General features: G+C 35.9%; 1 protein-coding gene across 25 annotated transcripts in view; it reads left to right on the top strand.

Moving 5' to 3' along the window:
• The window catches only part of LOC139357469 (endogenous retrovirus group K member 6 Env polyprotein-like), a 340316-nt gene that overhangs the window by 123218 nt on the left and 190811 nt on the right, over nucleotides 1-26287 (top strand). The window contains exon 1 of one of the 25 annotated variants that reach the window (XM_071074833.1): nucleotides 21505-21701. The exons of the other annotated variants lie outside the window; for them this stretch is intronic. The gene's annotated coding sequence lies outside the window, so the exon portion shown is untranslated. Of the gene's footprint in view, nucleotides 1-21504; nucleotides 21702-26287 lie in introns of those variants that run through there. 25 annotated transcript variants of the gene reach the window in all.

The following is a 26287-nucleotide window of genomic DNA, read 5'->3' as shown; positions in this document are numbered from 1 at the left end:
AATTACCTGACACAAAGGCAGTCAATAAACTGTGATTATGAAAGAATCTAACAGTAGAGAAAAAAGGTATATTTTTGTTTTTATTGTTAGAAGCCTGTTCCCATCTGCTATCCAATCATTACGTGCTAGGCACTTTAATCAGTGTGCTTCAGGCTGCCCTGCCTGCCCAAGTGCATGACTATTTAAAATGGAGACATCTGTCGGGTGCAGTGGCTCACGCCTGTAATCCCAGCACTTTGGGAGGCCAAGGCGGGTGGATCACCTAAGGTCAGGAGTTCAAGACCAGCCTGACCAACATGGTGAAACCCCATTTCTACTAAAAACACAAAAATTAGCCAGGCATGGTCGCGTGGGCCTGTAATGTCAGCTACTTAGGAGGCTGAGGCAGGAGAATCACTTGAACCTAGAAGGTGGAGGTTGCAGTGAGCCAAGATAGTGCCATTGCACTCCAGCCTGGTCAACAAGAGCAAAAAACTCCATTATATATAATATATATACACACATATAAGTATATATACACACATAAAAATATATATATACACACATACATATAAATATGTGTGTGTGTGTGTGTGTATATATATATATATATATGTATATATATATATAATGGAGACACGTACCTTTGTAGGAGTCAGAGGTTGTCACAGCTGGGGGACTGGAGAATAGGCCTAGGCAAAACTAAATAGTTACTAAGTTGGGGCTAGAACTCAACCAGGTTAATACTATATTAATTACATTTTTTTCTTTTAGTGATTAAAAGAATTCCATATGTGTTTGTGTTTCTCATTTCACAAATAGACTTACATCCATTCTACATTTATGATCTAACCATATCTCAAGTCATTTTCGTTTTAGGATGAAAAGTCCAGAATTATTTACATTTCCTCCTGGGTCAGTGAAATTTCGAAAGTCCATTACAAAATGTCAAACTTTGGAACAATTATTTCATTTAAAAATGATTTTCATTTATTACCATTAACAAATGTTCTTTTGGTTACACAACTTATACTGGTTCAGTTTTGAGTGATGCCTTTTTACAATCAGCTTTCAATCTGTAAACTATAAGTAATAAATGGAGAAGATCAGGTTTTCTTCTCCATATAAAAGAGAACAAAATTATGCATTCATTCTTCTTTACCCTGAAAAAGAAATTAAGGTAAGGATTGAAGTAAAAATGTCAACTTGAGACTGATTTATTCAGGAGAAGATTGGAGGATGGTAGAGGGGAGAGAGGGAGAGGGGAGAGAGGGAGAAAGAGAGAGAGAAAAACGAAGAGGCAGAAACAGAGAAGGTACTTTTATTTCATGAGTGGGAATGCTAAACCCATCTTTTAGTGGCATTATATTAAATTTTTTACAGTGCATACACTCTATATTGATTAGTGAATCATCAGCCCATACTTTTAGATCCACCTGAAATTCTTGCATTTCCTGTAAATCCATTCCTCAGGAGAAACTGACAAGTAACCTCCATAGGTATATTATAAGATCATCCTACCCAGGCAGAACAAATACCCTAACAAGTGATTTTAGCTTCCCTACTAACTTTGTTTTTTTTTTTTTTTTTTTTTTTTTTTTTTGTATACTGATGCCCAATGTAAAATAAAAATGTTAGATTTGGCTGCAATTTTGGAACTTTAAAAGCAAACCTAAGCATTTCACTTTTCCAGATAAGATGGACAGTGATAATTACTATAATCAATACATCAAAATGATTGCTAGGCATTAAAAAAAGTCACTGATCTGGAAGTGTTAGAGAAAATAACTTTCCAAAGTGGGTGAACTGATCCAAGAGAATAAACTACGTACAAGCAGAAATAATTCAAACCTTCATCATTCTTACCTAGCCAAACTGAACTTCTGATAGCAGGCTTAGACATCAACAATTCATGTATTTTCCCCCAAACCACTTTGTTTTATACATTTCTAACACAGAGATAAATTGTAAGTGTAGCAAACTATATACTCACACTCTCTAACAATTGCTAAGATCCTCTCTCTGTCCCTTTGTGTATGTATGTCTTTCTCTTTTTCTCTTTTTTATACACACATATTTTTGAAAGAAAATATAATTATCATGACATTTCATGCTCCATATCTTCTGATTTCTAATAGTAAGAAATGTTATTACATAATTACAAAAATGGTGCCATCATTAAGAAAGCTCCCAAACACTTGTTGATCTCTAGTTGATAACATCTAATCTCTAGTTGATACCTAGATTTTTTGCCAATTGTCCAACAAGTGTGTTCCATGGTCTACTTTCTTATTTTCATTGTTTTAACCCAGGAAAATAACACAATAGGTCACATGTTATATTTTGACCATTTTGTCTCTTTCATGTCCTTAGACTAGCTTTCCGTCACCCCTCCCTTTTTCAAGAGTCCACGTCAGCTGAAATAAAGAATGTCTGACATTCACAGCTGCTCTGACTTTTTTTTTAGGATTGCATGTATTTTGCCTTTCTATCCTCTCTCTCTCTCTCTCTCTCTATATATATATATAGATATATAGATAGAGATATATATATATAGAGAGAGAGAGAGAGAGAGAGAGAGGTCTAAGGACTAAATGAGTTTTCAGATCAATACTTTTGGGGAGAGTACTTGCCTCACAAGTGATATTAGAAAACTTACATGAAAGTACAACAGAAGACAAATATTGTTACAAGATGTCAAGTTTTAATCGCAATATGTTAATATTTATCACTTGGTCCAGGGGTCCATTGATTAGTATTGTATTGTTGCTTAACAATATTGCCAAAAATTTAGTAGATTTAAACAGCACTCACTTATTATCTCCCATTTCCTCTGAATCAAGAGTCCAAACATGGTTAGCTTGGTCCTCACCTTCAGAGTTTCACATGGGGAAATCAAGACAGACTGTGGTGTCATTTGAAAGTCAGTTGGGAAAGGAGCCACTTTCAAGCCCATGTGGTTATTTGCAGCATTGAGCTTCTTTTGGGCTTCCAGATTTAAGGCCTCTGTGTCTTGGCCTAGTGACTGGACATAGCTCTCAATTACTTACCACGTGACCTTTAATAGGTCAGTTCAAACCATGGAAACTGTGGCCTCAAAGCCAGCAAGGGAAAGAGTTGCTCGTACAACAGATATTACATTGCCATATAACCTAGTAAAATACATATAATAGTGTGCACCCTGTTACTTATGCCATATTCTGTTTGTTAAGAAGCAAGCTAATAGTTCTGTCCACACTCAAGTGGACATTACACAAGGACATGAGCACCAAGAATCAAGGATCATGGGAATCACCTTAGAATCTGCCCATCACAAGGTAACACCAATCCTTCTCCCATGTAAAGGTAAACTTTCCATGGTGCTTTGACACCATGTGAATAATTTAATAATTTTAAAAAATCACTAATATTGAATTAATGTTAAATTTGAATTGGAAATGTTATTGAGTCCTGAATTTTGTAGATACATTATCTAAAGTAGAATTTTGTAGAAATATTATCTATATAGGTGCTCCTCAACTTGCAGTGGGGTTATGGCCTGATAAACCCATCATAAGTTGAACATGCGTTTAATACACTTATTAGATATGAGTTCTAAATTTATCTTCAAAGAATCAATATGTCAGTTTGTTCAATTATTTGCCTTCTACTTTTAAACTTAACTTCCTCGTAAAGCAACCGTTTTCGATTACCTGCTCCACCCTGACTCATTCCAATTACCTGCTCATTCTCCACCCTGACTCATTCCGATTTCCTGCTCTGCCATAACCATTTTTCCCACCAAACCACTCACCCTGTCACTCTCTTTAAATTAGCCAATCGGAATTAGTTTAGCCTGTACTGTCTAACCCTAGCCAATAGGGGAACGACATAGCAGCAGGGACCACGTGTGTCAGGGATAAGAACCCCTTCCCCTCCTTTGTCCAAGTGTGCACTCACCATTATTCCATCTGTCAGGGCACACCCTTCTATACAAGTACATTGCCTTGCTGAGAATTAAAAAGAAAATTTTATATTCAAGTGCTATTTCTTTTGTGGCACTGAAACTTTATTTATAACACACTTAACCTACTGAAAATCATAATTTAGCCTAGCCTACCTTAAATGTGCCCAGAACACTTACGTGAGCCCATAATTAGACAGCATCATCTAGCACAAAGCCTATTTTATGATGAAGTGTTGACTGTTTTATGTAATTTATTAAATACTGTACTGAAAGTTAAAAACAGAATGGTTGTGTAGGTACTCAAAATACAGTTTCTACTGAATATGTATTGCTTTAACACCATCACAAATTCAGTGATAATCGGTTTGTGTGTTTGTGGCGTGTGTGTGTTTGTGTGTATTTGCAATCTGACCTACTAGATATTCCCAATTCAAACTTAACGTTACAGAGCTTTTAAAAACATCTTTTGGGCCAAGCGTGGTGGCTCACACCTGTAATCCCAGCATTTTGGGAGGCTGAGGCACGTGGATCACGGGGTCATCAGGAGTTCGAGACCAGCCTGGCCAACATGGTGAAACCCCGTCTCTATGAAAAATAAAAAAAATTAGCCAGGCATGGTGGTGTGCAGCTGTAGTCCCAGCTACTTGGGAGGCTGAGGCAGGAGAATTGCTTGAACCCGGGATGCAGAGGTTGCAGTGAGCTGAAATTGTGCCACTGCACTCCAGCCTGGAAAAAGACTGAGACTCCATCTCAAAAAAAAAAAAAACAAAAAACTTGTTATTATTTTATGTTTTATATTCCTTCCACTGTTCTTAATGATATAAAAATATTAAATTTCCTCAATTCTACCACATAAGTAAAAAACTCAAAATACAAAATAAAAATTGCAATTGGCAATAATCCTAGTAAGTAAAATCTAAATTCTGTTTAGTCTTTTTTTTTTTTTTTGCCCTTAGGAAATATCTTATTAAGGATATATAGTCAGAGTCTTGTGTTTCACAAGTTCTACAATGATTGCTGCCTTTATGTATTTGTGTTGTCATTGTGTGTTTATATATCACTGTTTGGATTCCACATTAACGTTTATTATATTTTCTTTAAAATTTTATATTTATGTTTTGATTATGTGAAATATTTACATGTTTCAAAGGTCAACATTACTTTAAAATCCAATCCAAAGAATTCTAGTCTTAGCTCTTTCCTGTCCGTTTTACTCACACCCATCCCTATATAAAGCTATTTTCATTTATTGCTTTATTGTTTATTATGCCAAAATAGATATAGGCATATATTTTCTATTTTTATTTTCTGTCTTTTCATTCATAAAAGTCACATATTATTGTTCTGAAGCTTTTTTATTTTTTTTTTTACTGTATAATATATCCTGAGATTATCTCAATATACTTCATAGAGATTTTCCTTACTGTTTGAAGATTGTGTGGTATTGCATTGTGAGGATACCATAGTTTATTTAATGGGCAGTTTAGTCTTGCTCATGAAACCTTGTCCTTTGGAGTGGTTCTGAACTAGTTAACTTCTGTGTATGTCATTTCCTACTTGGGTAGGTGTATATTCAGGTGACAACATAGGTTGATGTCCTCAGGAAATATGAGATAAAGATTCATATGCAAAAAGTTTACTAATGATTGTTCTCATTAGTAAACTTTAGTAAAAATTAGTAAAATTCAGTAAAATTAGTAATTTTAGTAAAAATTAGTAAATGATTTCCTCACTCATGAGGAAAAAGAAAGAAAGCAGGATTGAGCAAAGGGACAAGTCAGGTTCTGATGCAGTATTTAAAGGAAGGCTGCAGCCAATGCTAAAAGGAGCTCTGGAGCTGGGATGGCCCTTCAGAGTTGTCACAAGTTAAGGTGAGGACTCTAGGCCTTCACGCCACTGTAGTAATTAGTAATTGCATACAAGATGTACTGCAAAGGAGGACTTTGGGGCTAGTCAACCTTCTTCATCTGAAAACCACAAGTTTTTGGCAGCAATCTAATCAGCAGTTGGGTGACTACATCAATCCTAAAAAAGAGATTGATTTAGCACACCACAGAATATATAATAGTTTACCCCTTATGTCAGTTTACTATATTTCCATGGTATCAAAAGTTCTGGTGGCCTTCTTTTGCTAGAAAAAATGCAAGAAGGTGGTAGATTAGTAGGATGAACTGCAGCTCCCACTGCCATAACTGGTGTTGCAGCCACAGCTAATTATTACCTTCATCTATTACTATCCACTCTAGAAACCCCTTCCCTTTAATTAGCCGCATCTTGGTGGCTCACCTTGTGGTGTGGACAAGATCCTCATTCCTCAGTAGTCTCTACCCCTGGTTCCCATGTATTTTAAAGCATCAGCCATTAAACTTATCCTTGTATCATCAACATTAGGCAAAAGAGAACTAAGACATATCCAAGTTAATAACTTGAATTTCAAACATATTGGCCCCTCTCTCCATGTAACAACAGCTTTTCCTTCTCCTAAAGATGCGGAGGACTGTGACTTATATTCCTTCCAGGTGATCCCTTGGCAGAAGAAGCCCCTGGTGCTTGAGTAAGTCTTAGACTAAAGTGAAATGTGATTCCCTGGTGGACACATTTCCCTTTTGAAAATCTTATCTTCTAACTGCAAAGAACACAAAGTTGAGGGGTATGAACCGCACATTTATCAAGTAGATCACTGAAAACAATGGAAAGCGCAGACCTTCTTGGCTCTACCTACTGCTTCCCAGACCTATGCATTTTACCCATTGGAGACACAATGTCATCTAGTGGATGTGGATATAAGGTGCGTGTGATGTCCTAGAAGATGATGCCCCATCCTCACAGGGTATTGTCTGCAAGTTGGTGCCTCAGCTGTGCCTTCAACAGGTTGGTTCTATTGCTCTATTAGGCCAGCAGTTTCTGGGTGGTTTGATATATAAAAGAACAAGTGGATTCCACAAGTATATCTATAATTTAACACCGCCCTTGCTATAAAGTCAGTCCCTTGGTTCTATGTGACATTACACTGGAGCTTCTGTTGATACATAAAACATTCCATATGCCTTAGATAGTGGCTCTGGCTGAGACTTCGAAGGCGGGAAAGGAAAACATGTGGGCTGATTCCAGTCTCGCCAAAATGTGGTATGACTGACTCCCAAACCCATGCTCTTAGCCTCTATACCATTCTGTCTTTATTTTTTCACAGTTCAAATATAAGCAGAAGATCTAAGAATATACTGAAACAAATGAGGTAGAGCTGAGGCCGTGAGTAATATATAGCAAAATGAGGATCTCACTCCAATTCTAAATAAAAAGGGGGAAGTAGGAAGACATCAGCGCTCAAGTTATTCCTACACACTCCTATGACTAAGCACACGTAAGGTGGCTTGAGTGCTCAGTATGTGCCAGTCACTATTCTAAGTACTAGACTTTGGTTAACTCTTTTAACTTGTTCATACCATGAACATCGTGGCTATCCAACTTTGTTACTGAAGACACTGAAGCACAGAAAAATTAAGTCACTTAACCAATTCATTTATTTATTGTAGCTACTTGGAGGTGAATTTTGAGTCCTAACCAGCGTGGCTTGGTTTAAGGGCCTCTACCCTTAAATGATATTCTACATTGGTTTTGGAAATAGGAGAAGAGGAAAATGAAGACCCAGGACGGCTTTTATAAGAACTACCGTAACCATTCAACATAACATCTTGACTTTCCACCAACCAATCATACACACACTTCCAGTGCCAGCCTATAGCAGAGAAGAAAAAGGGAGGACGCATTTCTAGCCATGCGGCATGGTCGTCAGACTTGCATTTGAGTCTTGTTGCAGTCAATTTCTGACTGGGAAACCACAGTCACTCAGAAATTTGGGCTTCAGTTTCCAGTGAAATAAGATTAAATGGTTTCTCAGGCTACTTGGCCATTTTCATAGTTAAGAAATAACTATCATTTTGAACTCTGTTGGACTACATGGAATTTGGGAGAAGGGGGCTCATATTTCCCCACATAAATGGAACCTCAGCTTTCCACCTGAGAATGTCTTTAGCATCACAATTTATCTGGAAAAAACATTCAGGTGAATCTTTTCAACTTAAGCTGTAGTGGCATTTATTTGAGTGAAAGGTACAAACTTATTCTAGAAGCTAGTATCTGGTGACAGAGGGGCAGACAGCTTGGGTCACAAGAAGGGACATTCCTCACTTCAAAGTAGCAAACCAAGTGCTATGCTGTGTGACAGGAAAGTGAACTCTAAAAGAGGCCCTGAAAAATTGGCAAATCTATTAGCATAGAGTTGGCTATTCTGACTACAAATCAATGACTCATTTTGCCGTTCCCCTGACAGTTGCTGAGTTGTTTCCTTAAGACAACTCTTTAACGAGAAAAAGACTGCAGATATGAGAGGTATGAGGTACATCATTTCACATAAAGACAGCAAACACAGTATATCCTAGCTTACCTCTCTCCATCAATAAATTGAAGCAAACAAGCCATCCTTGCACAAATAGCCACCTCTCCTTTCTTCCACAACACAGATAATTTCTTACTGCTTAAGATTACCCAAAGTTAGATATTATCCTTCCAGCATTCTGCACCTCAAAGCTGACATAACTCATATGTGAATTAAATTCACAGACACATATGTTAGCCAAAAAAGGAAAAAAAAAATTAAGCAATGCGTATATTAATACATTAAATCATTCTATAAAAAAAGAAGGGATGATACTTCTCTAGACATCATATTATGCACTGGAAGCACAAAAGTGGATGAAGAAGATAAATCTCCTTCCCCTGAGGATGCTCACAATCTCCCAGGAATTAGAAAGACACATCTGCAAACACAGTAGCATGTGGAAAGTATCCTGATAAATGCAAACACAGTGTGCTCTCAGAGCACAGGAAGGACATCCTAATCCTTCAGAGCAAACAGAGAAAGGTCCTTGGATATAGGGCCACAAGCGGAACTTTGGAAGGTAAAGAGGTTTAAGTGAAGGGGCTGAAGGTCATCTCAGGAAGAGAAAGAAGCTTACAGGAAGGCCTGAAGGTCTGCAGAGAAGGGTTCTGTGTGAAGTAGGAGGTCAGGCTGTGTAACGATTCAGAGCTCTCAACGTTAAGATTTCATTATTCAGTGTTTTGGTTTTCCTTTTTTTTTTCCTTCCCTTTTTGGAAATGTGCTTAATGTTAAAACAAACAAATAGATATATAAAAAGTAGTTACAGAAAAACAAGCATACAAACAAAAAGGAATTTGCTCTTAAATCAGGCATACGACTCCCACCGCTGACTGCTTTCCTTTTTGTGCCTTTACTAATCATTCCTTCCCATCTCAGGACAACTGTCCTTTTTAGACGTAGATCAAAGGGTACAATATTGACGTTGTTTAGGATAAGTCTAAAGGTCTAATGTGCAACACTGGGTCTATGGTTAATGATACTGTATTGAATACTGGAAATTTTCTAAGAGAGTAGATTTTAGCTGTTCCTCCTCCCCCATCCCCCTCCACCCAAAAAAAAAAAAAAAAAGAGAGAAAGAAAAAGTCGCTATGTGAGATGATGAATATGTTGATTTATTCAACTGTAGTAATCATTTCACTGTATGCATATGTCAAAACATCATGTTGTGCACCTAAAATATATACAATTTAAAAAAGAAAGAAATTTGTGTGAGACTTTTCATGAAGAAACAATAAATAAAGGGAAACAAAAAGAATATATTTAACAAATATTTATGCAACAGTTGATTATTACATACAGTTATAGAAGTACAAACATGAAATAATGTATACTGGTTAAATGAGTCACAAAACATTCATACTATTTAATAGCATACAGCTTTTAAAAAAGAGTGTAATTTGTATATATTTTCATGGAAAAGGATATATGATAAATGAGTGAATAAATTATCTATAGAATTATCTATAGATATAGATATAGATATAAATTATATCTATAGATATAGACATAGATATAAAGTATCTATATTTATAGATAATAAATTATCTATAGAAAAATGTATGTATAGTAGGATATAATTTTGTTAAAAATGTAAAACAGTTGTATAGCTGTGTGTGTATGGGTATAAGTTGATTAAACGTGAGTAAAAACATGACAACCAATTGTTAATGATCATTGCTACTGTTGGAGAGATGGGAAGGAAGAGGTTCTAGGGGTCTTATCTTTAGAAAAATTTATACACTTCACTTATTTTTACAAAACTTTAAAAAAAATGTTTAAGTATAAAAATATGGTCTTATGTATATTTATATAGTATAACATATACTTGTGTGTTTATTTGTAAAACATACCTGTCTGTAGACAAGTGTTATCTCTATCATCTTTCATCTATCTATGTGTTCAATGTTTAAAAATCTTTTAATTTTCAATCCACTTTCACTGTTTTTTTTTTTTTTTTTTTTTTTTGCCTGGGCCTGAACTTGGCTTATTTTTTCCCTAGGCCATGTGCTGATTTTCGTGGCCATCATATCTCATTGATTTTCCAGCTGTTTGTTTGTTTCTTTGTTTATTTGTTTTGAGACAGTATCTAACTCTGTCACCCAGGCTGGAATGCAGTGGTATGATCTCTGCTCACTTCAGTCTCCACTTCCCAAGTTCAAGTGATGCTCCTGCCTCAGCCTCCTGAGTAGCTGGGACTACAGGTGCATGCCACTACATCCAGCTACTTTTCTTGTGTTTTTAGTAGAGATAGGGTTTCGCCATGTTGATCAGGCTGGTCTTGAACTCCTGGACTCAGGTGATCCACCCACCTTGGCTTCCCAAAGTGTGGAGATTATAGGCGTGAACCACCACACTCAACCACCAGCTGGTTTTTATGTGATATCTAAGCACAAGGGTCAACACTTTTATAAACAACTGATCATATAGTCAGCCATGCCCCTGAATTCACCAGTATTGGCCCACTTCCACAGATAGACCCAGTTAATTCAATGCAGCAGTTAATAAATTCATCAAAACAGTTCTTCAGTTAACTTCTTTTTTACAAGAATTTGAAACGTGGTACAGAAAAAAAATATTGTCGCTCATTTAGCATTGGGTCTTTCCTTGACCACGGCCAGGCCATGGGTAAGGTGCTTTCCTTTCCTACACCTGAGTTACACAGTGCAGGTGATAAACAAAGGAGACAATGCATATCAAGTTGCTTTATGAAAATGCAAGTTATATGCTAACACGTTTTATTATTTCCTGGACTCTATTTTATTATTTATATTAATATACAGGGAACTCTTGGAGGGTAAGGTTATGCCTAATACCCCAGGAAGCACCCCCTGCCATTTATTCAACAAATGTTTATTAAGTATCAACTGAATTCCAGGCACTGATTTTGATGCTGAGAAAATAATGGTATTACACCATTAAATAAACCCTTACCCTAATAAAGGTTACCACACAGTGTAAGGACACACACCAAAACAAAATAAATAATTAAAATATGTAGCATCGTCTTGAATTAATTCTAAAATTCTTATTGCACAATCATATTTTGTGGTTTAATAGGTGCTTTCAGCATTTTTTTTTCTTCTAATGTTACACACACAAATGTTGCATCTCATAATCATTGATGTCCTAGATTTGATGTTTTATAGAGTACTTTGAGGGTTAAAACAGAAAAGAAATCAAAGGACATGTTAGACTTACAGGGTTTTGTAAGTCTGTGGCGTCGAACTTCAAACAGAAGTCTGCGTAAGCCTGAGACGCAGTTTTCTTCAATGCTGTTCTCTTCCATTTTCAGGAAACCTTGAGTAAGATGATTCCTACATGGCTTCCCTGGATGCCTCAGGGTCTTCTGAGTGGTCATTATTCATAGAAAAAGAATTAAAACCTAATGAATTTTTCCAAACACTTGGATTTTTATTGTTACACTTTTTTTGAAAGCAGACCTACAAGAAGCTAAGATACCAGATATATATTTTAAATCACAATGATTTCTACCATTTATTAAGATTAACTCTTTGTGCCATAGTTTGTCTTAAGTGCATTGTCTCTAATTCTTACTACCATTCAAGGTAGATGTTATCATACCCATTTTACAGATGAAGAAATTCAAAATCTGCAGAAGACAGATGAGGACAACTACGGCATGACATATTTGGGCCTCTGGAGCTCTTTTCTCATTACTATACCCTGATCATTATGAACATTGACAGTTGTCCTGATGTCGGGTCGCTTCCTGCATCATCAAGGCAACAACAATCTTATCTAGGGCCTTCAGTATGCTGGTCATTGCACAGGGTATTTCATAGCAAATTCAGGCAACTGTGCTTACCAAAGCAAGGAATAAGCTCTTGAATTGTCGAAAGACTGGGAACAGGCTTTTTTTTTCTCTCTCTCTCTTTAGAAGAGGGAAAGGTGGAGTTGCTCAATTCTTCAGCACTTTATTAATTAAAAATCCTAATAAAACAGGAAAATTAGTCAAAATTTCACAGTACAACAAAAGAACCAGATTTTGGAGTGGATAAATGTAGATTCTAATTCTACCCCTTTACTTTTCATACGGTACTCACCTCTCAGAACCTATCTCATCAGTTAATAAGAGAAAAGGCTGCCTGCCTTCTGTGAGAACCAAGTAAGAACATGTATAAAGACACCTAACCTGGTCTCTAAGAGACAGCTAGTACTATTAAGGCAATCCTAGTGAGAAAAGGTTGTACAATGTAAAAGCTGTAGCAAGCAATATAATGCCCCCTAAAGATGTCCACATCCTAATCTCCAGAATCTGCAAATGTGTGACATTACAAGGCAAAGGGGAATTAAAGTTGCAGATGGAGTTAAGGTTCTCATAAGCTGACTAAAACAGGCAGATTATGCTGGATTACATATGTGGACCAGTGTAGTCACAAAGATCTTTAAAAGAGGAAGAGGGAATGAAATGTAAAAACCAGAGAGATGGAAACAGAAGAGGGACTCAGCCTGATGTTACTCGCTTTGAAGATGGAGGAAGAGGGCATGAGCCTAAAAAAGTGAGTGGCCTCTGGAAGCTGTAAAGAGAGAACGGATTCTCTAGTAGATCCTTGAGAAGGAACACAGCCCTAAAAATGTCTTGGCCATAACACCGGTGAGACCCATGCCAGATTCTGACCCCCAGAATTGTAAGACCATACATTTGTATTGCTTAGCTATTAAGTTTTCAGTAACTAAATTTATTATAGCAGCAATAGGAAACTAATACAAAAGCTAAGAGCCAGGAAATCTGGGTTCCACCTCTTGCTCTTCACCTGACTAGTTCTGTTATTCTGGAGAAATTTTTAAGTACTCCATGTATCATTTGCCTCATCTGTGAAATGGAAATGATAATGCTAGCTACCTCATAGTACAGGGGACTAAAAGAGTTACCACATGTTTTAATAATTTAGAGTAGTGTTTGGCTTATGGCAACCATTTAGTAAGTGTTAGCTAGAAGGGCTTTCTTAGAGGACAACAATAATGGTCTCAGTGACTTGGTTTCTCATCCTTTAAATGCTGTAAAGTCTTAAATATCTACTTTTCTAAACCATTTATTGCATAAACTTAGAGAATGGTTAATAGAGTGCAGAATTTACACCCAGGGAGGAAAATTGAGGTCATGCGAGTAGGGAGAACAGAGGCAAAGAAAAAGAGGGCCCTCAGCTATGATAATGAAAAAAAAAAAAAGAAAAAGAAAAAGAAAGAAAGGCAAGTATGTAAAGAATTGACAACAATGGCAGACCCATTGCCATTTTAAACCTAACATCGTATCACTCTTGCCTTTAAAGAACAACCCCGTTGCTTTCAGTCATGGGTGTGGAGAATGCACATAATTATTTGGCATTTCAAAGAAATAAAATTTAAAAGAGCCGCTAAAGTTATCCACCCCTCTTTTCTAAACTTGAAACATCAAAAATAGATGTCCCTGGCATGATAACACACTGAAGTCATTTTGAAAGAAAATTAGAATTTCCATTCCTCATTTTTCTTTCTCCCCAGTAAGGTTCCAAGCAGATGGGAATATCAATTTAGTTACTTGACATTTAGAAGCATAAATGACTTAAGAGCTTTATGATCCCCTCTCATTGAAGCATATTTGATAACATCTGCCCAACATCTTACATTCGTATCAGAGCCAAGTAGGATTTAACAAGAAGAGAATGGCTAGAATCCAGCACCCCAGGGTTTCATCTCTGGTTCTGATACTCACATAAGTAGCAGTAGGTACCTAATAATAAATAAAGCTTATGTTAGGGGCAGTTTATTTGTTTTTATCCTTGCTAAAATGCTATTATTAATACTAACTGAAAAGTTAGATAAATGGGATATGTAATATTCTTTCAAGGAGACAATAATACTGTTCATGGGAAAGTTTTTATTCAAAGCTTTTGGAGAAAGAAAATCTATTCTATTTTAGATTGTATTAGAGAAACTGCAAAAATACTGAATACTGTGGCTAAGGATCTCATTCTTAAAGAATAAAAAGTTCTCTTGTTATTTTTTTGAAGACATGCTACTGTCTTTACTAGAAATCCGAATTCTTTTTTATAATAAATCACAGTATTTCATTTATATTGTTATCTTCTCACTAATTATCAAACTGAAGCCTGGAACATAAAAATCTATATAGTCTAATCTTTCCATTTTATAGCGTCCTTTTAAAGGAAAGAAGAAGAATGTCATCCCCGAAACATTTATGAAGACTTATTGGGCAACCTCCAAAAGATAAGAGCCATAAAAAAATTAAGTAACATTCATCACAATCACTTGAACAAATAGGGAGCAGGCATCTCCAGACCTAGTATTCACATCACAGAGAAATACAAATCTCTCTTGAAACGTTGTATTTGTATATTGGCTAAGGAACAGCTTTAATTCCTTCAGAATTGTCCTCTCTTGGTATTACGTGTGAGCCCATGTGTGCTATGTCCTGAGAAACTTTGCAAAGAGTTAGGACTGAATAAATATTTGCTGAACAGATTAATTCATTTATTTATTTACAGTGCTTTCTATTCTATTGTCCTGGATTGTAAGATTAAAGAATTTTCTTGTATATATCATCATATTGGAATTTAGTTTATGGAGTCATTTTGTTACATAAATATAATGAGATAGGAGATTCTGAAACTTCAAGGAAACTAAAAGGTTAACTGATCAAATACCCTAATTTTCCAATGCGTAGGATGAGAATAACATTTCAGGGGCCTCAACAAGTCCTCTAGTCATCTAGTCAAAAGTTTGACAAAACTCTCCATGGGACCTGGTAATTTATGTTATGCCATGGACCCTAATTTAATATCAAGGGTTTCATTCAGAAAATAGTTTTATGTTACATTTTACTTGTTTAAAAAATATGCATTTTTTTCTAAAATCTAACTCTTGAGATACGGATAACTTTCTAATTGTCTTTAACTTAAACATGCATTTACCTGAATGAAAAATACAAATATATATATGCATACACAGATGGTTTCTGATTGTCTGACATATTGAATTTAATTTAAAATTTTAAAATTATGTATTTACTTGGGGTTTTCTTATCCAGTGTCTCTAGAATCCAAACTCCATAAACAGGGATCAAATGTATTTATTACCAAGTTCGTTGCTTAGCACCTAGTAAATTATCAATAACTAATTGATTTTAAAAATGAATTAAAGAAGACAGTGACAATTTGGATATTTTACTAATATGGTCATGCCTTCTGTGATATCCAAGCATAAATCAGAAGGCCAACTAACTTTGTTATGTGATCGGGAAGAAGGTCAGGACTAGGGCAAGAGGGCTGGCCTTGTGATGTATTGGTAAGTTAAAATGACATAAAGACTCAGGACCAAAACGTACCACAACTTTTTGTTCCAATTTCAGTCTGTCTCCTATCCTGATTCAATATAATTTTGTTGGCTTTTCAAAGCAACCCTCTAACAAAGACTTTCCAATAATCATTTGATGTTTTACGATCTAGCATCCATTCTCTCTCCTTGTAGTAATGATGCACTGTGTTGGGTGTTGCGTTCATCTCACCATTGGATATAGTTTGGAAGAACAGTCAAGCATAGGACACTGCTCATCCACAACTAAAATATGGGAAGATAGCCTAAGTTTGAAGAGTTGTGTTCTCTTTCTCTGAAACTTAACAACAGCAACCACAAGACTGAAAATGTTTGGAGTGAATTCATAGCAAGGGTAGCAGTCAAAGACAATGTCCTGTAATTTTTTTCAATTTGGATGACCAGAGAGTCTCTGGTTCTCTAGCCTCCTTTATGTCTATTCACATATCCTTCTGGTAACTCAGTTCCTTCTTATGTTAGATTTAGTCAGTTTCTATTGCATACAATTAAGAAAATTTAATTAACACAGACCTTATTATTTGTGTAATGTGAAGATAAGGACTTCTGAATCCCCACATCTGAATTTGTAAATTTATTCTGTCACTGACCATATGATATTCAGGACATTCCTTGACCTATCTAAGCTTCAGTTTTCCCATGAACATAAGAAAACTTATAAAACTAACTTAAACTAAATGGTGCCTATGCAGTATTAGGCATGTAGTAAATACAGGAGATCTTTGAATAACATCCTTTCATTCAATGTCATTTTGTTGTAACATAGATGATAGAAAAAAAAATGGCTACCAACAGGGGCCACTGTCTGTGTAAAGCCTGGTGGTTCCCTCCATGTCTACAGGGATTTTCTCTGGGTGCTCTGGTTTCCTCCCACATCCCAAAAATGTGCACGTTAATTGTGTCTAAATCGTTCCAGTCCAAGTGAGTGTGGGTGTGTGTGTGCTTGCACCCTGCAAAGAAATGGGGTCTTGTCCAAGGCTGGTTTCTACCCTGCATCCTGAGCTGCTGGGATAGGTTCTGGCCATCCATGATTTTTAACTGGAATAAGTGGGTAAATAATATCTCACTTGTTTTTGTTAATTGTTTTAAATGTATGTATAGCTCACATGTATTTCCATGTTTAATATTATAAGTGTTTTCGTCTGTATTTAGAGGTATGGTGATGTTTTTATGATGAGAAATATGCCACAGGAACTTAATTCTTCTTTATATCAATTAGCCTATGGTAAAATTATTTTCATTATACGTCATTTTGCTTAAAGTTACAGTTTACAAGACCCTGTTGATGACTTTAAGTAAATACTTACCATACTCGATTGATGGTAGAAGGCTAATATGAATATCGAGAGTAAAGTGACTCTTTATATAGGTATTGTAATCCTGGAAGAATTACAGTTAACAATGACATTTCTCCGAGTGTTTCTTCTAAGAGCCTTTCCAAGAGGTGCTAATCAAGCATTGATACAACATTTCTTTGATTTTGAGATGTACAGATTTTAAAAAAACATTTTCTAAACTGGGACTCACCTGACAGTCAATGTTTTCATTTAATGAGTTAGCATTCCTTTGTCCCTTTTTATTTCTCCCCTTAAAGTCATTAAGTTGGTGATGCACCTTACAAGCAATAGGGCCCTAAACTAAAAAGTATGGTAACTGACAGGAGTGTGTGGCAAATTACTCACACACAAAACATGGGGTGTAGGACCCCACCCACACTCTTTCAGCCTAACTACTCTCATCCAAACACAATGGAGAAACCAGTTCTAGTAATCTTACCTTCACATTTGGGTTGACCTTTCACTTATCTTAAATAGGGACACAATTCCTTTTGCGTTCATCATGGATTCTCTGTGTTCAGGCTTCTGTTTTTGTGGACTATTGTAGTTGAAGTTTGTTTTCAGTTGGGATAACAGTTAGTTGCTAATTAAAGTGCATTCTTACTGACCTATGGTTTTTCTTCACATTTACTGCCTCTACAATCATGATATTAGAGGAAATAAGGGAAAAAAGCACTCTCTTGCTGGGGCTGACTTCTGCTCAATGTTACATAAGGTGTGTTAGCACTCACTGATGGACATTCATTTTTTCTTAGGGAGAACAAAGGTGTGTGAGTATATCTTGCCATAGGTCAACTTGCCTCAGTTTACCCACTTATTGAATGAACTACATACTTGCTATTGTGTATAAGGAATAAGTATGCTTGGTTAATAGTTATGAGGTCCGAAGATCCAGAGACAAGCAATAAAGAGTCAAAGTGCATTGTTTTGTTGCTGTTTTTTTATTAATGTTGACTGAGAGGTATTGAGTCAACCAAACACACAATGTTGTATTGATTTTCAAAGTGAGCACTTAACTGAGACATCAACATTAAATCTAAACATAATCCTTTTGTGGGGGAATAAAACATGATCTCTGTCTTCTAGCCAGGTTTCTTTAATGCAGGTTTATTTAAAGCATGAAGACCTTGGTCCAATGACTGAAGTTGCTCAATTCCAGTGTTCAAAGAGAGGATACGCCAATATCAACAACTGAACTTTAAATCTTAAGAATTTATTTGAGGCATGTTAAAACCATGTTATGATTCTGAAGTTTGAGGAAGGATGGAATAATTTAAATAGTAGAGGTTGTGGAGTTATACAGATGTGGATTCCAAACCTTGACCTACCACTTACCTTAAGCAAGTGACTTGGCATCTCTGAAACTGTTTCCTCACCTGTAAAATTGAGGTAATGTGGATGTAAATTAAACACATGATTGTTTGTTGGAGTGCAATAAATGTTGGTTCTCTTTTTTCTCCATTCTAAAAATGAGCTAGAAGCTATTAGCTATGGGAGGAAATACTTTCTATAGATCACAAGTGCAGAGGGAACATATAAAGACTGTTTAGGTTCCATGAAGCATGAAATGGAAGAATATACTAGTCCTTATGCAATCTGGAAAACTACAAACTCCATTCAAATACACTCTTCATTTTTCACCAACTAAAAAGTCATAGCCAGTGTAATGAGGTCAGGTTATTTTTTTGGAAATAATTTTTCAGTACCAGTGACCGTGGGTCATTGACATCTATAAGCATTTGTCCCCAAATGCAGCACATGTGGCAACAGCAAGTTATAGGTTGAAGGCTCTTCATGGAATAGGTAAGAGTAGACATTGAAAATTCAAAAATATAAAATATCAGGAATTGATAAAGGAAGTATCATGCTATTTCAGATAGAAGACAGAGAAAACCTTTTTGGAATCAGCCCTTTGAAGAGACTAGAGGAAAGTGAAGAAGATAGCTGTGTGGGTATCTCAGAGATTAAATTACCTCCAAAGAGAAGAGTGAGTACAGCTAGAGCAGACTTGTGTAAAAACCAGGGAGGAACGGTGTGACTGGGTTGTGCTAGACAGAGTAGAAGGGTTAGAGATGACAACTGAGACATGGTGGCAGTAAACAAGGTAAATATTATTCTAACTTCAGTGGGAGTCAATGGAGGTTTTGACCAGTGGGGAGCTGTAATCTGACAACACTAGGAGTTAGTTGTGGTTGGTGTTTTGGAACAAAAGTGTGAGCAGTGTTTTCTGTATTAGTCCATTCTTGCATTGCTCTAAAGAATTACCTAAGACTGGGTAATTTATTACTCTAAAGAACTATCTGAGACTGGGTAATGTGTTTTTAAAAAGAGGTTTAGTTGGCTCATGATTCCACAGGCTGTACAAGAAGCATAGCTGGGGAAGTCTCAGGAAACTTACAATCATGGCGAAAGGTGAAGGAGAAGCAAAGTTCTACAGGACTGGAGCAGGAGGGAGAGATCAAAGGGGGGATGCTACACACTTCTATTTATTTATCATGTTTTTTTTTTTTTTTTTTTTTTTTTTTTAAGACACAGTCTTGCTCTGTCACCCAGGCTGGAGTGCAGTGGCATGATCTCGGCTCACTGCAACCTCCACCTCCCAGGTTCAAGCAATTCTCCTGCCTCCGCCTCCCAAGTGGCTGGGATTACAGGTGTGTGCTATCACGCCTACCTAATTTTTGTATTTTTAGTAGAGAGAGGGTTTCACCATATTGGCGAGGCTGGTCTCGAACTCCTGACCTCAACTAATCTGTCTGCCTTGGCCTCCCAAAGTGCCGGGATTACAGGTGTGAGCCACCATGCCCTACCCTACACACTTTTAAACAACCAGATCTCTTGAGAACTCACAAGAACAGCAAGGAGGAACTCCATCCTCATGAACCAATCACCTCCCACCAAGTCTCTACTCCAACATTGGGGATTACAATTCGACATGAGATTTGGGTGAGGACACAAATCCAAACTATATCAGTAGCAGAACTGAGACTGCCTTCATGCCCTCTGCCCACTCTACAGTAATAGTGGGAATTATGCCTTTACTGGAAGCATCTTTACCTAGAAGGGAAAATAGGCAGAGTGAGAATGATACCATAGGAAGTGGTAGTCACTGTTTTATTCTATAAAAAATATAAGTATATTAAAGGAGTAATTAAAAATACTGCGACATCTAAATATTTATGACACCTTGGACCAAAGTTTCTAGCACTAGCTGTGAATATTTGAGTATTTTATTAATAATTATATGTTTGTGCTTAAGGATAGGCACTGAATCTTAAGTCATTTTTGTATTCCTAGTTCTTTTTACAGAACCTGACACTTGACACACATTCAATAAATGGTGACTAAATTAAAGCACCATAAAGACTAATATTTGTACATGCACTACTTCCCAGTTGACAATTCAATTGCTTTCATATTTATTATTGTCTTACTTGATCATGAAGATAATCCTCATAGGAGGGCATCTTATTATCCCGCTTTAAAGATAAGATGGCTGAGGCTCAGAGAGGATAGGCAGCTGTCCAAAGTATATAATTAAAAGCAACAAAACTGGGACACAAGCACTAAATCACATTATCTCTCGCCATGATTCTAAACCACATTGCCCACAAATGTCTTTCCTCTGGTTAGCTCCTGAGCTAACCCTGAACTCTGTCAGTCTGTATCTTAGGATTGATTCCAGCTAGAATCTATCTACCACCACCTCATGCACATGAAATGGCTGAAAGTCAATGCATATAAGAAACATCCTCTGGGTCTAGAAACAACTGTGTGGAATAAAAGCCTGGGTAAATTTTCAGATGTTAGCAATGCATATTTTTCACCTTTAATGTGTTAAAACAAGGATGGTTCAGCATTAACTGAGCACAGTAGGCACTGAATGAAGACTCTGATACAACAGACTGCTAGCTACCCAGGGTATTTATATATGTATGCAATAACCTAGAATTGTGAAAAGGCTTCTGAATTTAATGGCAAGTAAGAGACTTAATTACTTGTCAGTTTCTTGACTATTCATTCTACTATGGTAAAACTATTTTTTTTTTCCTTTATGGCTTTTGTCACTCTACCAGACACCAATTGTTGACCAACTTTCATTCAAAGAGAACGTGTTAGTTTCTCTCAATGTAAACTTATACCCTGCCTCTTAATAGATTTTGCAAAGTGACAAACTTGCTTTCAGTTCACAGTTGAGACCCTGGGAAGTCAGACTCATTATGGAATGAAGGTTTAAGCAGCTTTTTAACTACTGGAAGTCTCTGGAGGCAGAGCCATCACTCCATCTAATCTCCTCTCCTCATCAGTGACTCATGGGGTCTCATTATCTTATTTAGTATTTCAAATCTGAAGCAATTGCACTCATACCAAGGAAGGACATTGCTCTTTGCCACCAAATAAAAAAGATAGCAAAAAAATGTGCTAGTGTTAGCAGGCAATGAGGTTGTACAAAGAAAACTGACATACAAATCATTTATCATCATCAATAGGACCTGCCAAAATGGAGTGAAAGGGAAAATCTTCAGAAATTTCCTCCAATGTGCTAATGATACTGCTGTCCAAGATTGAAGGGGAGAATAATGCTCCTAATATTAATTTGATTTTGAAATTTGATGCAATTCGGTTAACCACTCAGCTCAGAGGTTCAGAGAAGGTGAGGTTTTACATATTTACTAAGCACACACAGCGCATTTACTATGTGCCCTACCCTACACTATGGAATTTAGAAAAATTTAAGGTATTTAAATTCAGAAATTCTTGGTCACTTTCTTTTCTGTAATATTTCTTCACCTTCTCTTTCTCCTTTCTCTTCTTTTTATTTTTTTACATAACATTTATATAAATTTCCAATATTCAGTTTTTAGTATAAATAGTAGTTGACAACCCTACCTTTACTGTAGGGGATGTTTAGGGAAAAAATTCAAAATATATTTATGTTTTATCAAAACTTTAACAAAATCAATTATAAACATGCTGCTATAAAATATTATTCATTGAAATATATTAATTTCTGTTGAGAGCCAATTATTTCAACTTTCAATCAATTTTAGAGTTCTTCCTTTATGTGTGACAGATCCTTATTGACATGTTTTCTGTACTCTCAATGAGAGGGAAAATAGTTGCTGAAACAACCATTATAAAAATAGTTTAACGGACTCTATTTATTTGAAGGAGTCCTGCTTATTAGAAGAAGAATATGGCATTAAATACCCTTTTCCTCCAATAAGTGATTCTTCCCAGGCACCTGCGAGGAGATAAAGAAAATGATTTGTGTTTTTCCTTTTCATCTATTGAAATCATCTTTTTTTTCTGACTGGTAAATATAAACAAGTTGGAAAGCAAGGATGAATTATAAGAAGGCTTGTCTAAGCCTGCTCCCCAAACTGTAGAAAAAGAGGTTGATACTGAAATGAAACTATAAATCAAGGAGCGACAGTGTTCGCTTTTTTGGAAGACTTAGCTTCTCAGCTAATATGTCCTATTGTGGTGAAATTTGAATATGACAAAGTGACTGTTATTCCTGCTATTTCTAAGGGAAGATGTCAAAGTGGAGGGGAAAGGGTGAGAGTTTGTAACGCTGTACCACTGTAGCGGATACTCCTGTCTTCTTGTACGTGGATGTATTGAATTGTAGTGACACGGCTGACAAAAAGAGTTATGTCTTTTCATGAGTTTGTATTTTTTATTGCTCACATTGCTCTTGAAGAAGAAAAAAATACAGGTGAATTCAATAAGCTATAAATTTTCCCTAGCATACAGTATGATACTGTCTCCTGGTGGAAGAGAAGGCAAAGGGGGCACAAAGTGCTTCCCTACCATGAATGGAACATGTATCTGGGAGAGAAAGCGAGCGTTACAGTACCTAGACTTCTGTCTGTCCTCCCCAAAATGAGACTCTCCCTTTACAGTTCCAAAACATTCCAGCAATCTAGAGAAATAATGATGGCCACCAATATCACTGAACTAATAACTCCTTGTTCCTAAGATGTCTATTTTGTGTCCAAGTAAGCTGGCCACACTAGGAAAAGTATGCAATGCCATGTTTACATTATTTTTAAAGAAGACAAAAACAGCATCCAAAAGGATTGGAAAAATAAATCTAGTTTAATATAGAAGCACACATATTTCTCAATACACCCTCCTATAAATTGCCTTTAATATACTCACAAAGATATTTAAAAAGGGCAAAAGCTAACAACTGGACTATAAATGAAAAAATAAGACCATAAAGCAAGGTGTAGGGGGAAATTTCAAATAACAACATAATCAATAAAGATGAATTTAGAAGAATACTTTAAAATTATACATGCAAAAACTATGTGTGTATATGCGTGTGTATATATGTGTGTGTGTGTGTGTGTGTGTGTATATATATACATATATATATATGAGTTTTGAGCCAGAATAGCCCAGATGGCCATAAGAAGCTCTAAAAGTAGTTTGATTCACTGTCCTCCTCCACAATTCTGCTCTTCCCTAAAACAAATTTATATATCTACATCTATATCTATAATATATGTACCTACATACCTACCTATCTACACACACACACACTGCACACACGTCTATACACAGATACACATATATGCATATATATATCCATATATATTTATTTTTCTGTTGTGTGGAAAATAATTTCTGAACAGCCAAGTGTATTTCATTCTGTCACTTGTTCCAGACTACCCTTCCTAATTCTCATAGGATCCTGTCTTACTATGTACATCTATTAAGAGACTATGTATTTATAAACTTTACTTTAGTAACAAATGGCCACAAAATCCCACTGGCCTAGAACAACAAAGATTTATTTCTCACACATGTTACATGTCAGCTGCAAGTTGATGATGGCTCAGCTGCAGCTCTTTTCAACTCAGCTGTATTCCAAAGATTTTCTTTATAATAGGATCTTGCTGAAGAAGCAGCTTCGGTATGGAGGATAATATTCTTTTGGCACAGGAAAAGGGTGAGAGTTGAGTAGGAGTAGATTTAGCACTGACCCTCAATTGACATATTGCAATATGAAGATTGCATATTTTTTCACTTCTAAGCCCCTGAGATTTTGAAATCACTTGTCAATATTTTAAAAATTGACTAAATAAAAGTTTGTTCTTAGATACGGGAAACTGTTAAAAAAATAATTCCCAAAATATGTAACATTGGCTTCAGGGCTGGATGTTGAACAGGGAGGAAACTGTTAATGAAGATTAGCAAAATTATTTGTGCTGGGCTCTATTCCTTTCTGTCCCCAACTTAGAGTGTTATGCAGTGAAAAAAATATTTTACACGATTTCCTAAGATATTTGGGAAGGTAAATAGCATCTCATGGCTTTAGGCAAAGGAATAGCAAAACTGAATTTTTCCAGTTTGCCTTAATTTTTATTAGGTGCACTTGTTATTCAGCACTAGAAGACTAACAGTAACAGAAGGCATTATAAAATATATATAATTTTTAAAATATAGTGAGCTTGGGAAAAAAAAATCTGTGTGAGCAAAGGACAGATTCAGAGTACTTAAGGAATAACGTATGAAAACAGATTCATTCCCTGAACATAATGTCAAAAAGACTAACTATCATTTCTTTGAAACTCCTTTACACACAGGAGGCTGTATTTTTCAGCCTCCCTTGCATTTAGATGTGGCCATGTGACTGACTTTAAGCCAATGGGATTTTGAAGGAAATGATTTATACCACTTTAATGCTTGGCCTCTAAAGCCTCCCCATGGATGACCTGTGTCATCCATGAATGACTGGTCTTGAATGACTACAGAGAGCAGCATCCCTTGTCAATGCCTACTGATCAAATTTCATTTCAAGATAGATAGACTTTTATTAAATGAAATTATGGAGACTAAGAGTCATAACACATAGCAATACCTTATCTAATGTTCATACTGGAAACATAATCGCCTAAGTACTTCACAAGTAACTGGGAAGTTGACTATTTTTAACTAAAAACAAAATTAAAGTGTGGGTGGTTCTTAAAGGAGCAAGGAGTATTAAACTTAGATTTTTGTTCAATGCTAAACAAGAGTAAAAAGGAACAAAGTGTACATTAATTTTATGTGACTCTCTACAAAAAAAGATCCTGAAGCCAAGAAATTTGTAAAAGATGGCCTCTCTGTGAGCTATCTTAAAGATTAAACACTCTGAGAATCCAGGCATTCAAAACAAAACCAGGTATCTGCAAACTACAGCACAGGAACCAAGTCTGGCCCACTGCCTGTTTCTGTAAACACAGCTTTATTAGAACACAATCATACTTAGTTATTTATGTACTTGCCTATGATTGCTTTCACACTACAACAACAGAGGTAAAGAAGTTGCAACAATCTGCATACCTTGGAAAGCCAAAAATATTTACTCTCTGGCCATTTATGGAAAAGTTTGCTGATTCCCAAATAAAACCAAACCAACAATCTGATTAATATCCTACCTTATTTGTCCATGAAATACATTATTTTATGTTAAATGCTTGTTTTGACAAGAAGTGCACTATTTTAAAATCACTATCTTTTGAGGGGGAAAAAGTTTTGATTTAAGAAATGTAAACCCAAGTAAGTTTCTTTCTACTTCTTTGCAAAGGTAAGAAAAATTCGTCATCTGTTATTTTACGTGTCCGATAATTGCAAAAAGTCCTGAGAAAAAAAAAATGGATGTATTACAGGAAATAAATAATGCAGTATTTGGGTTATATACATAGGATTTAGAGATAGCCTGACTTTGTAGTACAGATTACTCCATCAACTCTATAGTTCCTCGATGTCTTCATGTCCAAAATAGGTTTAATAATAAAGAAACCATGTGTATTAAAGTAGATAATTCATAAAAGGTACTTAGAACAGTACATATCAAAGAAGAAATGATCAATGTATTTGTTATTTTTTAAGAGAGCAAGAAAAAATAATGCACATCAAAATTTGAAAGCCACAAATCATAACATGAAAATTTTTTAAGAGCAGTGAAACACTCAATATGCAGTTTATCATTAATAACCTAGGTAACTTTGGGTAGAAGACTGAATGCAAAAACAGTTCTAAATCAGAAGTGTTTGATGTATAATATAAATAATAAAATTATCCCATAAGCTTTAAAACAATTAAATTGTAATAAAATGTGATAATAGAAAACAGAGAAAGGAAAAATGCCTGAAACTACTTTTTAAAGTCTGTGTCTTTCTCTTTCTCTCTCTCACTATCTCTCTGTCTATCTATCTATCTTAAGCAAATACTTTTAAAAAA

This window comes from Macaca nemestrina, chromosome 12 (assembly GCF_043159975.1).
Source record: "Macaca nemestrina isolate mMacNem1 chromosome 12, mMacNem.hap1, whole genome shotgun sequence".
NCBI lineage: Eukaryota > Metazoa > Chordata > Mammalia > Primates > Cercopithecidae > Macaca > Macaca nemestrina.
The sequence above is the reverse complement of the archived record's forward strand: the minus strand, read 5'-3'. Positions and strand labels throughout refer to the sequence as shown.